The sequence below is a fragment of the Macaca fascicularis genome, chromosome 11 (genome assembly GCF_037993035.2).
Source record: "Macaca fascicularis isolate 582-1 chromosome 11, T2T-MFA8v1.1".
Classification (NCBI taxonomy): Eukaryota; Metazoa; Chordata; class Mammalia; order Primates; family Cercopithecidae; genus Macaca; species Macaca fascicularis.
The window spans coordinates 3,603,583-3,616,289 of NC_088385.1; positions in this window are offsets into that span (position 1 = coordinate 3,603,583).

Genomic DNA, 12,707 nt, shown 5'->3' on the forward strand with positions numbered 1-12,707 from the left:
ATGGTGGAGACCTTTATGGGACCCGCCCACCATGGGCTCTGGAATCTTGACCACAGCCCCCCACAGGGGATCCGAATCCACTTCTGTCTGTCTACAGCATTACCTGGGGGTTTTATTTTTTCACTTGGAATTGCATAAACACTGTTTCAGTATAGTTATTTTTATTGTGGTAAAATATACATCACACAAAATTTACCATCTTACCCATTTTCGGCACACAACTCAGTGGCATTAAGCACATTCACATTGTTGGGCGACTGTCACCACCACCCATCCACAGAACATTCTCGTTTTCCCATTTAACATGAACCCTCTCCATTCCCTCCTTCCCCAGGCCCTGGCAAACATTGTTCCACTCTCTATCCCTGTGAATTGGATGACTCTAGGTACCTCTTAGAAGTGGATTCAGCTGGGCATGGCGGCCCATACCTGTAATGCCAGCACTTTGGGAAACTGAGGCGGGCAGATCCCCTGAGGTCAGGAGTTCGAGACCAGTCTCGCCGACATGGTGAAACCCCATCTACTAAAAATACAAAATTTAGCTGGGCATGGTGGTGCATGCCTGTAATTCCAGCTACTCGGGAGGATGAGGCAGGAGAATTGCTTGAACCTGGAAGGCGGAGGTTGCAGTGAGCTGAGATCAAGCCAGTGCACTCCAGCCTGGGCAACAGAGCAAGACTCTGTCTCAGAAAAGAAGAAGAAGGAGAAGGAGATAATTCACACAATATTTGTTCTTTTGCGTCTGGCTTATTTCACTTCACATGATGTCCTCAAGGTTCATCCATGTTGTAGCATGTGTCAGAATTTCATCCCCTTTCAAGGGTAGGCAATATTCCATTGTATGAGTAGACCACATTGTTTATATATTCATTCATCAGTGAATGCTTGAGTGGTCTCTACCTTTGGGCTATTGCAAGTAAGCCTCCTGTGAACATAGGAGCAGAAATATTAAAAATGATTCGTAAAGGAAAATTTATTCAGCCAGTACTTGAGCATCTGTTCTGGACCAGATGCTGTGCCAGCAACCACGATAAACAAGACTGTAGGCACAGCCAACCGCCTCCTGGAGCTCAGAGCCTAAAGGGGACAGAGAATCAGTGTGGTGAGGTAACTGTCAGGACAGGAGGAACCCGTGCCCCATGGACACATGAAGCCTGTCCCAACTCCAAAAAAGGCCTCAGAGGATGGTGTGACTTGGAATCTGGGCTCTGAAAAGTGAGTCTGGGGCAATGGTGTGGGAGCAAACAGGTGTGGTCAAAGAAGGAGGCAGAAACCCAGAAGCATCTGAGTCTGAGGGTGAAATTTGTGGGTGGCATGCACCCAAGCCAAGGGACACATGGGGGTTAGAGTGGGTGGTGTCGGCCCTGTGAGCCTATTAGCAAGCTTGGGTTTATCTTAAAATCATAGAAGTCACTGAAACGTTTCAAGTAAGGAAGTGACAGGATCCAGTCTACATTGTATATGATCAGCCTGTCTGTGGTGTGAGTGCATTTGACTGGATGAAGGCAAAAGTTCAGACAGGAGGCTACTGTTCACAGCCAAGCCATCAAGGATGGAGGCCTGAGCTCATTGACTAGCAGGGAAGGAGACAAGGCACAGTTGGGGAGGTGACTGAATCCAGCAAGTGGGAGAGAAGGTGGCACTAAGGAAAGAAAGCCGCAGGTAGTTATTAAACAGTGGAGTCAAGCATAAATCGAGGTGCAGTGAAATACTGACACTGTCGAGTGGGGTCTGGTGCTCATGTTCAGTTCTTCTCCAAGGACCTGGGGGTATCTTGCTCTTTGGTCAGATTTTTCCTCATCAGCCTCATTCCCTGCAACCTGTTAGGCCTCCTGGATGATGCACATCCAAAGAGCTACCATTTTCAGAGCGTAATCTATGTCCTGTGAGACTCAAAACAGTCTATAATGAATCGATTTGTGTCCCCCTAAAATTAACATATGGAAACCCTGACCTTTAATATGACTACTTGAAGATAGGGCCTATAGGGAGTTATAAAGGTTAAATGAAGTTGTAAGCATGAGACCTTAATCTGATAGGACTGGTGTCCTTATAGGAAGAGGAACGGACATTACAGACGCCTTCCTCTGCGTGTACACAGAGAAGAGACCCCGCGAGGACACAGCAAGAAGGCAGCCATCCACAAGCCAGGAAGAGAGCCCTCCCCAGACAGCAACCCTGACAGCATCTGAATCTCAGACTTCCAGCCTCCAGAACTGGGAGAAAATGCATTTCTGTTGTTTAAGCCACCCAGTCTGTGGTATTCAGTATGACAGCCCAAGCAAGCTAATGCACAGTCTCAAGAGGTAGGCATTGTCATCCCCATTTATAGATGAGGAAACAGGCTCAGAGAGATTGACTTGACTAAGATCCACAGGTGGTAAGCTGCGCATCCGCTGCCCTGCAGTGGAGGCTTCCTTACAGCAAGCCTTTTGTTTTTGCAGAGAACTTTCTGGGCATATCTTTGAAGAACCACCCATTTAATAACTCTGTTTCTAAAGATCCAGCGGTGGCTCTGCATTTCAGCCAGCTGTGCAGATCCACACAATGATGAACCACAGGGCCTGCTCTGCAAGGTCGCCCCAGAGAAGGCTTTCCAGTCTCGGAGATGCAGAGATTTGCTGTACTTCCCTGTCCTCCTGCAATAGTGACGGGGGTTTTCAGTCAGCTGTACACTTTTCAGTTGGAAAAGCGTGACTTCGTGGCTATGTAGGATTGCACATGAGTCCCCTGCACCTGTCCTCTGTAACTGCCATGCTGCAAAGTGCACAGAGGAGCCTTGCCTCCAGTCACCTTCCTGTAAGTGCCCTGCGCTCCAACTGTCTGGCTACAAGTCCAGCGGGACATGAGCCTTACTGAAGCAAGCTTTGAAGTTTTAGTTTGAACCAGATGAAATTATGATTTTTAGAGGTAAAAACGATCAAATATCAGAAATTTCATATGAATCAATGTAATCAATGCAGCTGGCCCTCAATCCTGCCCCTTCCCTCTCATTCAATCCTCTCAGGCTGCCCTCAGATCACCCCAGATCTCTGGCTTCCTCCTCCCACCCTCCCTGGCGGGGTCCCCATGATGGACAGAGATGGACACCTGGGAGAGAAGTCCGCAAAGGAAGAGAGAGGAAATGGTCAGAGAGGTAGGAGGACAGCGTCAGGGCCCAGAACACATTACCCCAACGTATGGCCCCTTGGCCTCCTGAGTATTTTCTATGGAAGGAAATGGAGAAAATGGCAGGAGCCAGGATATTCTCTGACCCGCTCCTCCTTTCTCCCCTGAGCGTGGTCAGAAAGGAATTCTCTGACTTGCCTTGCCTGAAAGTAGGTCAGGAGACTCTCATTCCAGAGAGCTCCTGACTCGGTCCCCACACCCCCTTCTCCCCTCTGGCCTCATGAAGCCTCTGCTTAAGGGGGGCTCCATGTCCGTCTTTAGCATCTCAGGGTGAATTAATTCCCCCCTCTAAGGGCATTTTCATACGAAGCTTTGTTCTCTGTGACATAAGGGGAGAGGGATGTTTAGAGGAGCTGGGGGAGGAGACCCCAGGGGATTTCCTTGTCCCACAGATACATCTCTCCACATAGCAAACTACATGCAGAGCACCCAGCACAGAGCCCAGCACACAGTCAGTGCTCATGAAGCGTTGCTTCCCTCTGCCCACTGCCGTGGGTACAAACAACACACAGGGTGCCAAGCTTCAGCTTGGTGAAGAGAAGCATAGCCCGCTTTCCAGCTCCCGGGTCTTGTCCTCTGTGTCTCAGCTCAAGGCTAAAGCAGCTGAGGCCCTGGCGTTGCTTGTGCTGAGGATGGACCAGCAAGTCCTTTCCCAGTGGCCCCCAGAAGTGCTGTTGCCTGCCTGCTGCTGCTCTGCGTCTCCAGCTCCTCCCCCGCCCTGTGCCTCGCCAAAGCCCACTCCACTTCCCTCCCCTCCCAATCCTCCTGGAGCTCCCGCCTCTCATCTTTCCTTCCACTGCAGGGCGGGTGGTGATCTGTAGGCCTCCCTGAGAGAGAACTGCCCCTATCCTGCCTGAGAGGCACAAAGCCAGGGGCACTGATCCAGCTCTCAGCTCTGAGACGATGGACCAGGATCTTTCCCTGATGCCCTCAGGGGTCTGAGGATAAAGTGGGAGGACAGAGGGAGGCACTGAGCTGAGCGCAGATGGGAAAAGGAAGATCTTGTGGCCCAGAGCTAAACAAGACACAACCGTGTGAGCAGAAGACCCTGTCCCAGCAGGGAAAGGCACGTCCTGGTGTGGGAGGGTTGCAAACCCCTCTAGGTAGGCTCCCTGCCTGTGCCTTTACTCTAGGGAACTAGTGTCAGAATCAAGGGCACCATCAAAATAGGATGCCAGGGACATCTCAGCTGTGCCAAACAAATGCCCGAAGACCCAGCTATTGCAGCTGGGGGTGGGAGGGCAGCCTCCTCACAGGCCCACCCTGCCCTTTATGGCACAGCCCAGGACCCACTGTCAAAGCTGGCTCTTCCCAGTCTCAAAGCACTGTCTCGTCTGTTGCCTCATTTGTGACTCACAATAGGCCTCTGAGTCAGGCAGGACAAATGTCACTTCAATTTCATATAAAGGAAAACTAAGGCAAGGGGTGAGCTAAGTGACTTGGACCAGGGGATAAGTGAATTGAAGTCAGGACTCAGATCTCCTTGGATCCACATCAGACGTTCTGCCACATGGTGCCCTCACCCCAATCTTAACACTGCCATGGATCCATGGCTTCATCAGCCATCACAGCAGTACAAGGCCACAGCAATTGCATGTATGTTCATGTGATTGTGCAGATGTCCATGTGTGTATGCGTGTGTGCAGGTGTGTATGTGTGCGTGCAGTTGTGTACCTGTGTATGTGTGTGTGCAGGGGTGTACATGTGTGCGTGTGTGATGTGTACCTGTGTATGTGTGTGTGCAGATGTGTACCTGTGTGCATGTGTGCAGATGTGTACGTGTGTGCATGTGTGTGGATGTATGTGTGCAGATGTGCATGTGTGTGCGTGTGCGTGCAGGAATGCATGTGTGTTTGCAGATGTGTACTGTGTGTGCGTGTGTGCAGATGTGCATGTGTGTATGCAGATGTGCACGTGTGTGCATGTGTGCAGGTGTGCGTGTGTGTGCACATGTGCACGTGTGTGTGTGTGCACACGTGTGCCTGTGTGCAGATAGGCACGTTTGTGTGTGCAGATGGGCACGCGTGTATGCATGTGTGCAGATGTGCACGTGCACGTGTGCATGTGTGCACGTGTGTGTGTGCAGATGTGTACCTGTCTGCGTGTGTGTAGATGTGCACGTGTGTGCATGTGTGCAGATATGTACATGTGTGTATGTGTGTGCAGATGTGTGCGTGTGTGTGTGTGTGTGCAGATATGTACATGTGTGTATGTGTGTGCAGATGTGTGCGTGTGTGTGTGCATGTTTAATGCATTACTTACTGAGGAAAGGGGAAAGGTGTTGGCAGTTCCTGATGTTTTTCTCCGTCTTGAATATTGTAGGTGTCACTTCCAGGAAAGCCAGACAGCCATGGAGTGTCAGGAGGGGGGGTCCCGGGACAAAACCTATGAAGCGAAGATGAACCCACAACATAGGAACCCTGCAGTGAGCCCAGCCTGCTCTCCACAGAGATGTGAGCTCTGCTGCCCTCTCCCAACCACGCCCTGGTGTGGGAACAGATGTGAGGCGGCAGGGGCAGGTCCCTGAGATCCCTCTTCTGGGCATAATTTGCGGGAGGAGAGGCGATCACAGAGAAAACATCTGCACAGCCTCTGTTATCTCCTTAGGAAAGTGGGAGCTCCCATCACACACACACGCACACACACGCACACACACACGCACACACACACGATGCCCTTTTTAGTTTGGCCTCCTGACCAGAAAAATTCCTAAACATTGTTTCTTAAACCTTTTAGGCTGTAACCAACAGCCATAAAAATATTTTCTGGTGAGACTCAGTGCACACATACATCTATTGAAAATCACACAAGTGTTTCAAGACACTGCTTATAATAAAGTTGCCAGAAGAGGGCACTGGTGGCAAAGCCAGGCCTGAGATTTTTGTTCTTGCTGGAATTTTTGGAGTATTTTAGCTGCAGATCTAGGTCCTTTCAGAAGGTTGTGACATCCCTTTAGTCGGTTATGACTAACCCTTAAAAGAATAGCGCAGGGCAGCACAGCACAATAGAAACTATCAGAATGCATCAAATGTCACAAAGGTAAGCACGTGCTGTGAAACTCGGGTTTCATGGCCCACAGATGTGTGTATCTGGGGGTCGCCTTGTGAAACGTCTTAGGACTGTGGGAAATTCACAGCAGTTTGAGACACAGTGTCTAGAAGCTTTCCTGAAAGGATGTCAGAGTGAGGAAGGACTAGCCTTGCAGGCTTTTGAAGACAGGAAAGGTGTGGCTGGAGGTGGTGGGAGGGGGCACCAAGCTCCCCACTGTGGGGCTGTGGGGAGAGTGGCAGCCAGGCCAGCACAGCATGCAGCTTCCTGGGGTCCAGTGCTTTCTGCTCAGGAACTGGATGGGAAGAGTAGCAGAAGCGCCTCCTTTTCCCCAGCATAGAAAGAAGAATCCAGTGAGTAAGGAAAAGCATGGAAAGAGTCCCAACCAGCAACTCTTCACAAATCAATCAACTGCCCTGTGCCTTCGTGTCCCCATCAGCAAAACGGGGCGGTGGGGGTGACAAGCCTTCTACTTTTCTGACTCAGTGAAATACAGTCAATATAAAAAGGGGAAATACCTGAAGTTTCCTTTTGATAACTGTCTCTAAATTGATTTTTAGGGAATATAAATTAATACCATTCCCCAAAAGAACTTCATGGGCCTAGGATTCTTTCCGCTTTCTCAACACGTTTGATCCCAGAGTGCCTTCACTGCCCCAAGTCAGGACTGCAGGCTCTTGAGACAGGCTGCGGGTGGGGAGCTGGCAACTCCCACTGAGCAGGCCTGGAAGACGCCAGGGGCAGGCCAGAACTTCTTGGGGTGGCAATTCCCCAAACCTGTCTGTAAGCACAAAGCAGGCGTCCCTTCACTAAGGATCAAAGTGCTTTCCGGGGGTGCAGCTGTCCCCGTGGGTGGCCACTTCTCAGCCTCCAGGAACAAGCCCTAAGAGTTCTCTGTTCCAGGCTGTCCTACCAGGATGACGAAAATCGGCAACTGTCGCTCCCAGAGGAGGACAAGAGGGACATGCGGCAATCCCCAAAGAGGGGTTTCCTCCGCTCCGCCTCACTAGGTAAATGCACCCCTCGCTCTCCAGATGTGGCCAGTGGTAACTCCCAAGAGAACGCCGGTCAGGTACTCAGGGATGACTGAGAAACCATTGTGGCCTGCCTCAAACCAGCCCCACACAGGGGGGGTTTCCAAAGCAAGGAAACAACAATCCAAAGGCAGGATGTGCAGGGATGAGCCCTGGACAGATGCTTCAGAACATGTCTCAGACCAGGGGAGGGGAGAGGAGGGGTGTCTCGGGCCATAGTTATTGCTCCTGGCACCCCACCAGAGTGTAAACCGTCACAGGCCAGCGTCCTGTTTTCCTGCCCTGATCCTGGCTCTCTGGCTGGCTTTGCAGGTCGAAGGGCCTCCTTCCACCTGGAATGTCTGAAGCGACAGAAGGACCGAGGGGGAGACATCTCTCAGAAGACAGTCCTGCCCTTGCATCTGGTTCATCATCAGGTAGCTCACACTTTCGGACAGGCCACTGTCTCCTGCTAGCAGGCCAGATAGTCCCCGGGGGTGACGGACAAATCCTGAAGACCTCAGTGGGTCTTGCCTGCCTCAGATGGTTGGCACATCCAGGAGTCCAGGAGAAATAGGTCTTTCCATGCCTAAGTTAGTATCTTTTTGGGTGAGAACACTCTGAAAATGAGGCCTCTGGAAGTTATTTTGACCCACACAAGATCAGAGATAGCCATGTCCAAGTATATTTGTGTCTGTCCACAATTGCAGCCTTTTATTCATTTATTTTGATAATAAAAGTCGTGAGCTACATGAAGGGGCCAAGGAGACAATTCTCCATAGAGCCTATTTCTACAAAGGAATTACTCTTACAGCAAGAATGCTACGTACAGAAGTCATCCAAAGGGTCATGTAAAGTAACCAACCTTTGGATGGTTACTTTACAATAGGCCTGACAACACACACCCATCACTCCTAAAGGCACAGAAATAGAACAAATGCTTAGGAGAAGAATAGAGTGGAACCCTGGTCATCGGGGTTTTCAGCCTCATCAAACCATCATGGGAAAGGTGGCAAAGGAGGATGATGGCCTCTCCGTCCCTAGAGGCCTAGAATAATTGAAATATCATTGTTGAGGATTTAGAAACAATTCAGCAAAGAGGCCACAACAGGGGCTGCTGACTCCCAGAAGACCTCTTTAAACCCCAGGGGCGGCAAATACTTGCTGACGCAGTCTGGGCCAATTCCACGTTTTAACGAAGACCTGCCTCTGGGGCAGATGTCAGCACAGGGAGGACTGGGAGGAGAATGGAGGCAAGAAAAGGGCATAGTTTGACTCCCTCTGGGTCTCTTCCCAGTTCATGGAAGGACGTATTCAGCTCACCCACCCACAGTGATCCGTGTGGTGGAGCCGCTGACATCTCAAGGATTTGGGAAGGTGAGAAGAGTACACGTTCCATCTGGAGGTGTTGTCCCAGCCATGTCAGCCTACCTGGCGGGGTGTGAGGGTGTCTGCCGCCCTGTCTCCCCTCTGCTGATGTCCCTCCCCTCACGTGGTCCAGATGCCACCTGACACAGGCTCCTGTGCAAAGGCAGGCAGGGAAGCCCGCATCTCACTCACAGGGAGCTACTGTGATTTGCAGCGGCTACGATTTGAGGAGGTTGAGGGGGAAGACAGGAGGCAGAGAAGAGTCCTACAGCTGTCAGGAATGGGGCACCTTTCCCTGTCCCTAAGCAGAGCTTCCTCTTCCCACTGCCCTCCCCGGCCCCAGCTCTCTGTCTTTCCCAACACCTAGTGAGAAAGACAGTGCATGGAAGGGAGTCCCATGGGCAGATGCTTACACAGCCTCTTTGTGAAGCCACTTCTGGGCTTAACTTCATTCATCAATTTATTTTTATGTCAAAGCGATGAAACGCTTCTTTGTGGAGCCAGATACCAGTATAACAGGTGAATGGGTTTCTGCCACATCTCCACATTACTGGGGGGGATGCTTGAACCACCCCCCTCACTACGCTGACACACACTGTTAAGGCCCAAAGGTTAGGGCTGAATTCTAGATAAGGGAATTTCCTACTCCTGGAAGGGTGGACACTAAGCAGACAAACACGGAGGGAGAACCGGAGTGACGTCCTTGTGTAGAAAATTGACTTTCTTGGGGAAGACGAAAACCCAGAAATAATACAAGGTTGAACACATGCAATACTAAATTCAATACTTACATGCTAGCAATAAATAACTGGAAATTTTAAATGTTGCAAAGGTTACATTTATAATACTTCTGAAAAATGAAATTCTTAGGTATATAAGATTCTCTATTCTGAAAACTTAAAAAATGCTATAAACAAAATCAAAGAAGGTCTAAATAAATGAAGAGATATATTCATGGATGGGAAGAGTTAACAGAGTAAAAATTTCAATTCTTCCCAAATTTATCTATAACTTAAATACAAATCCACTAAAATCCCAGCACAGGATATTTTGTCTATATAGACAAATTGATTTTTAAATGTATACGCAAAGGTAAAGGTAAAACGATGAATTTAGTTTCATTTAGCTGAAAATATAGTGCTACAGTATTTTAAGTCCTACGTTAATGCAAGAGTAATCACAATCGTGTGGTTTATTGAAGGAATGGACACAGAGACCAACGGAACAGAACACGGTACAGAAACGAATCTACACAAATGTGGTCAAGTGATTTCTGACAAAGCTGCAAAGGCAACTCAATAGAGAAAGGACATTTTTTAAACAAATGCTATGGGAATAATGGAATTTTCATGTGTAAAATTTGAACTTCAACCTGAAATTCCTACTTAATACCAAAATTATTTCCAAAGGGTCACAGATTTTTTTTTTTTTTTTTGAGACGGAGTCTCGCTCTGTCGCCCAGGCTGGAGTGCAGTGGCGCGATCTCAGCTCACCACAAGCTCCACCTCCCGGGTTTATGCCATTCTCTTGCCTCAGCCTCCTGAGCAGCTGGGACTACAGGCGCCTGCCACCTCACCCGGCTAGATGGTTTTTTTTTTTTTTTTTTTGTATTTTTTAGTAGAGACGGGGTTTCACTGTGTTAGCCAGGATGGTCTTGATCTCCTGACCTTGTGATCCGCCCGTCTCGGCCTCCCAAAGTGCTGGGATTATAGGCTTGAGACACCGCGCCCGGCCAGGGTCACAGATTTAAATGTAACATGCAAGACTATAAAGCTTTTAGAAGAAAACATAGGAGAAATATTCAACATCTAGTTCTTAGACACGACGCCAAAATAACAATTCATGGTGGAAAAACTTATAACATGGACTTCATCAAAATGTGGGACTCTTGATCCATGAAGGATCCTATTAAAAGGATGAAAAGACATGCTACAGACTGAGTGAAAACATCTGCAAGCCATATAGCAGACAAAAGACTTATATCCAGAATCCATGAAGAACTCTCAAAGCTCAACACATTTAAAAAAAAAAAAAAAAAAAATCCTAGCCAGGCGCAGTGGCTCACACCTGTAATCTCAGCACTTTGGGAGGCCAAGGCGGGAGGATCATGAGGTCAGGAGATCGAGACCATCCTGGCTAACGCAGTGAAACCCCGACTCTACTAAAAATGCAAAAAATTAGCCAGACATGGTGGCACGCACCTGTAATCCCAGCTTCTCAGGAAGCTGAGGCAGGAGAATCACTCGAACCTGGGAGGCGGAGGTTGCAGTGAACTGAAATCTGCACTCCAGCCTGGTGACAGAACAAGGCTCCATCTCAAAAAAAAAAAAAAAAAAAAAAAAAAAAAAAAAAAATTCCCATGAGAAAATGGGCAAAAGACATGAACTGACATTTCACCAAAGAAAGGACGTGAACAGGCCGGGCGCGGTGGCTCAAGCCTGTAATCCCAGCACTTTGGGAGGCCGAGACGGGCGGATCACGAGGTCAGGAGATCGAGACCATCCTGGCTAACACGGTGAAACCCCGTCTCTATTAAGAAATACAAAAAACTAGCCGGGCGAGGTGGCGGGCGCCTGTAGTCCCAGCTACTCGGGAGGCTGAGGCCGGAGAATGGCATAAACCCAGGAGGCGGAGCTTGCAGTGAGCTGAGATCCGGCCACTGCACTCCAGCCTGGGTGACAGAGCGAGACTCCGTCTCAAAAAAAAAAAAAAAAAAAAAAAAAAAAAAAAAAAGAAAGGACGTGAACAGCAAATATGCACATGTAAATAGGATCAGCACCATTAGCCCTTAGGGGAATGCAAGTTCAAGCCACATAAGCTATTGCTATGCCTGTTAGAATGGATAACATAAAAAAAAAAAACAAACACCAAATCCTAGCAAGAATGCTAAGACATTGGACAACTCATGCGTCATTGGTGTGACTAGATCTTCTCTTCCTTCCCTTCCCTTCCCTTCCCCTCCCCTTCCCTTCCCTTCCCACAGCCACTGTGGAAAATATTTTGGCAGTTTTTAATAAAACCAAACGTACACTTGCCATGTGACTCAGCAATTGTACTCTTTGGCATTTACCCCAAAGAAGGAAAATGTTTTCTCCCCACTTAAGGAAAAGTCCATTTAGTATCTTTGAAGAATGCTCCCTTTTTTTTTTTTTTTTTTCAGAATCTCACTCTGACGCCCAGGCTGGAGTGCAGTGGTGCGATCTCACTCACTACAACCTCTGCCTCCAGGGTTTGAGTGATTCTCCCATCTCAACTTCCCAAGTAGCTGGGACTACAGGCATGCTCCACCATGACTGGCTAAATTTTTTATTTTTTATTTTAATTTTTTATTATACTTTAAATTTTTTAATTTTTTATTATACTTTAAGTTATGGGATACATGTGCAGAATGTGCAAATTTGTTACAAAGGTTTACATGTGCCATGATGGTTTGCTGCACCCATCAGCCCTTCATCTACATTTCTCCTAATGCTATCCCTCCTTTAGCTCCCCCACACCCAGACAGGCCCAGTGTGTGATGTTCCCCTCCCCATGCCCATGTGTTCTCATTGTTCAACTCCCGCTTATGAGTGAGAACATGTGGTGTTTGGTTTTCTGTTCCTGTGTTAGTTTGCTGAGAATGATGGCTTCCAGCTTCATCCATGTCCCTGCAAAGGACATGAACTCATCCTTTTTTATGGCTGCATAGTATTCTATGGTGTACATGAGCCATATTGTCTCTATCTAGTCTATCATTCATGGGCATTTGGGTTGGTTTCAAGTCTTTGCTATTGTGAATAGTGCTGCAATAAACATATGTGTGCATTTGTCTTTAAAGTAGTATGTGTCTTTATAATCCTTTGGGTATATACTCAGTAATGGGATTACTGGGTCAAATGGTATTTCTGGATCTAGATCCTTGAGGAATCACCACACTGTCTTACACAACGGTTGAATTAATTTACACTCCCACCGACAGTGTAAAAGTGTTCCTATTTCTCCACATGCTCTCCAGCATCTGTTGTTTCCTGACTTTTTAATGATTGCCATTTTAACTGGCGTGAGATGGTGTCTCATTGTGGTTTTGATTTGCATGTATCTAATCACCAGTGATGATGAGCTTTTTTTCAT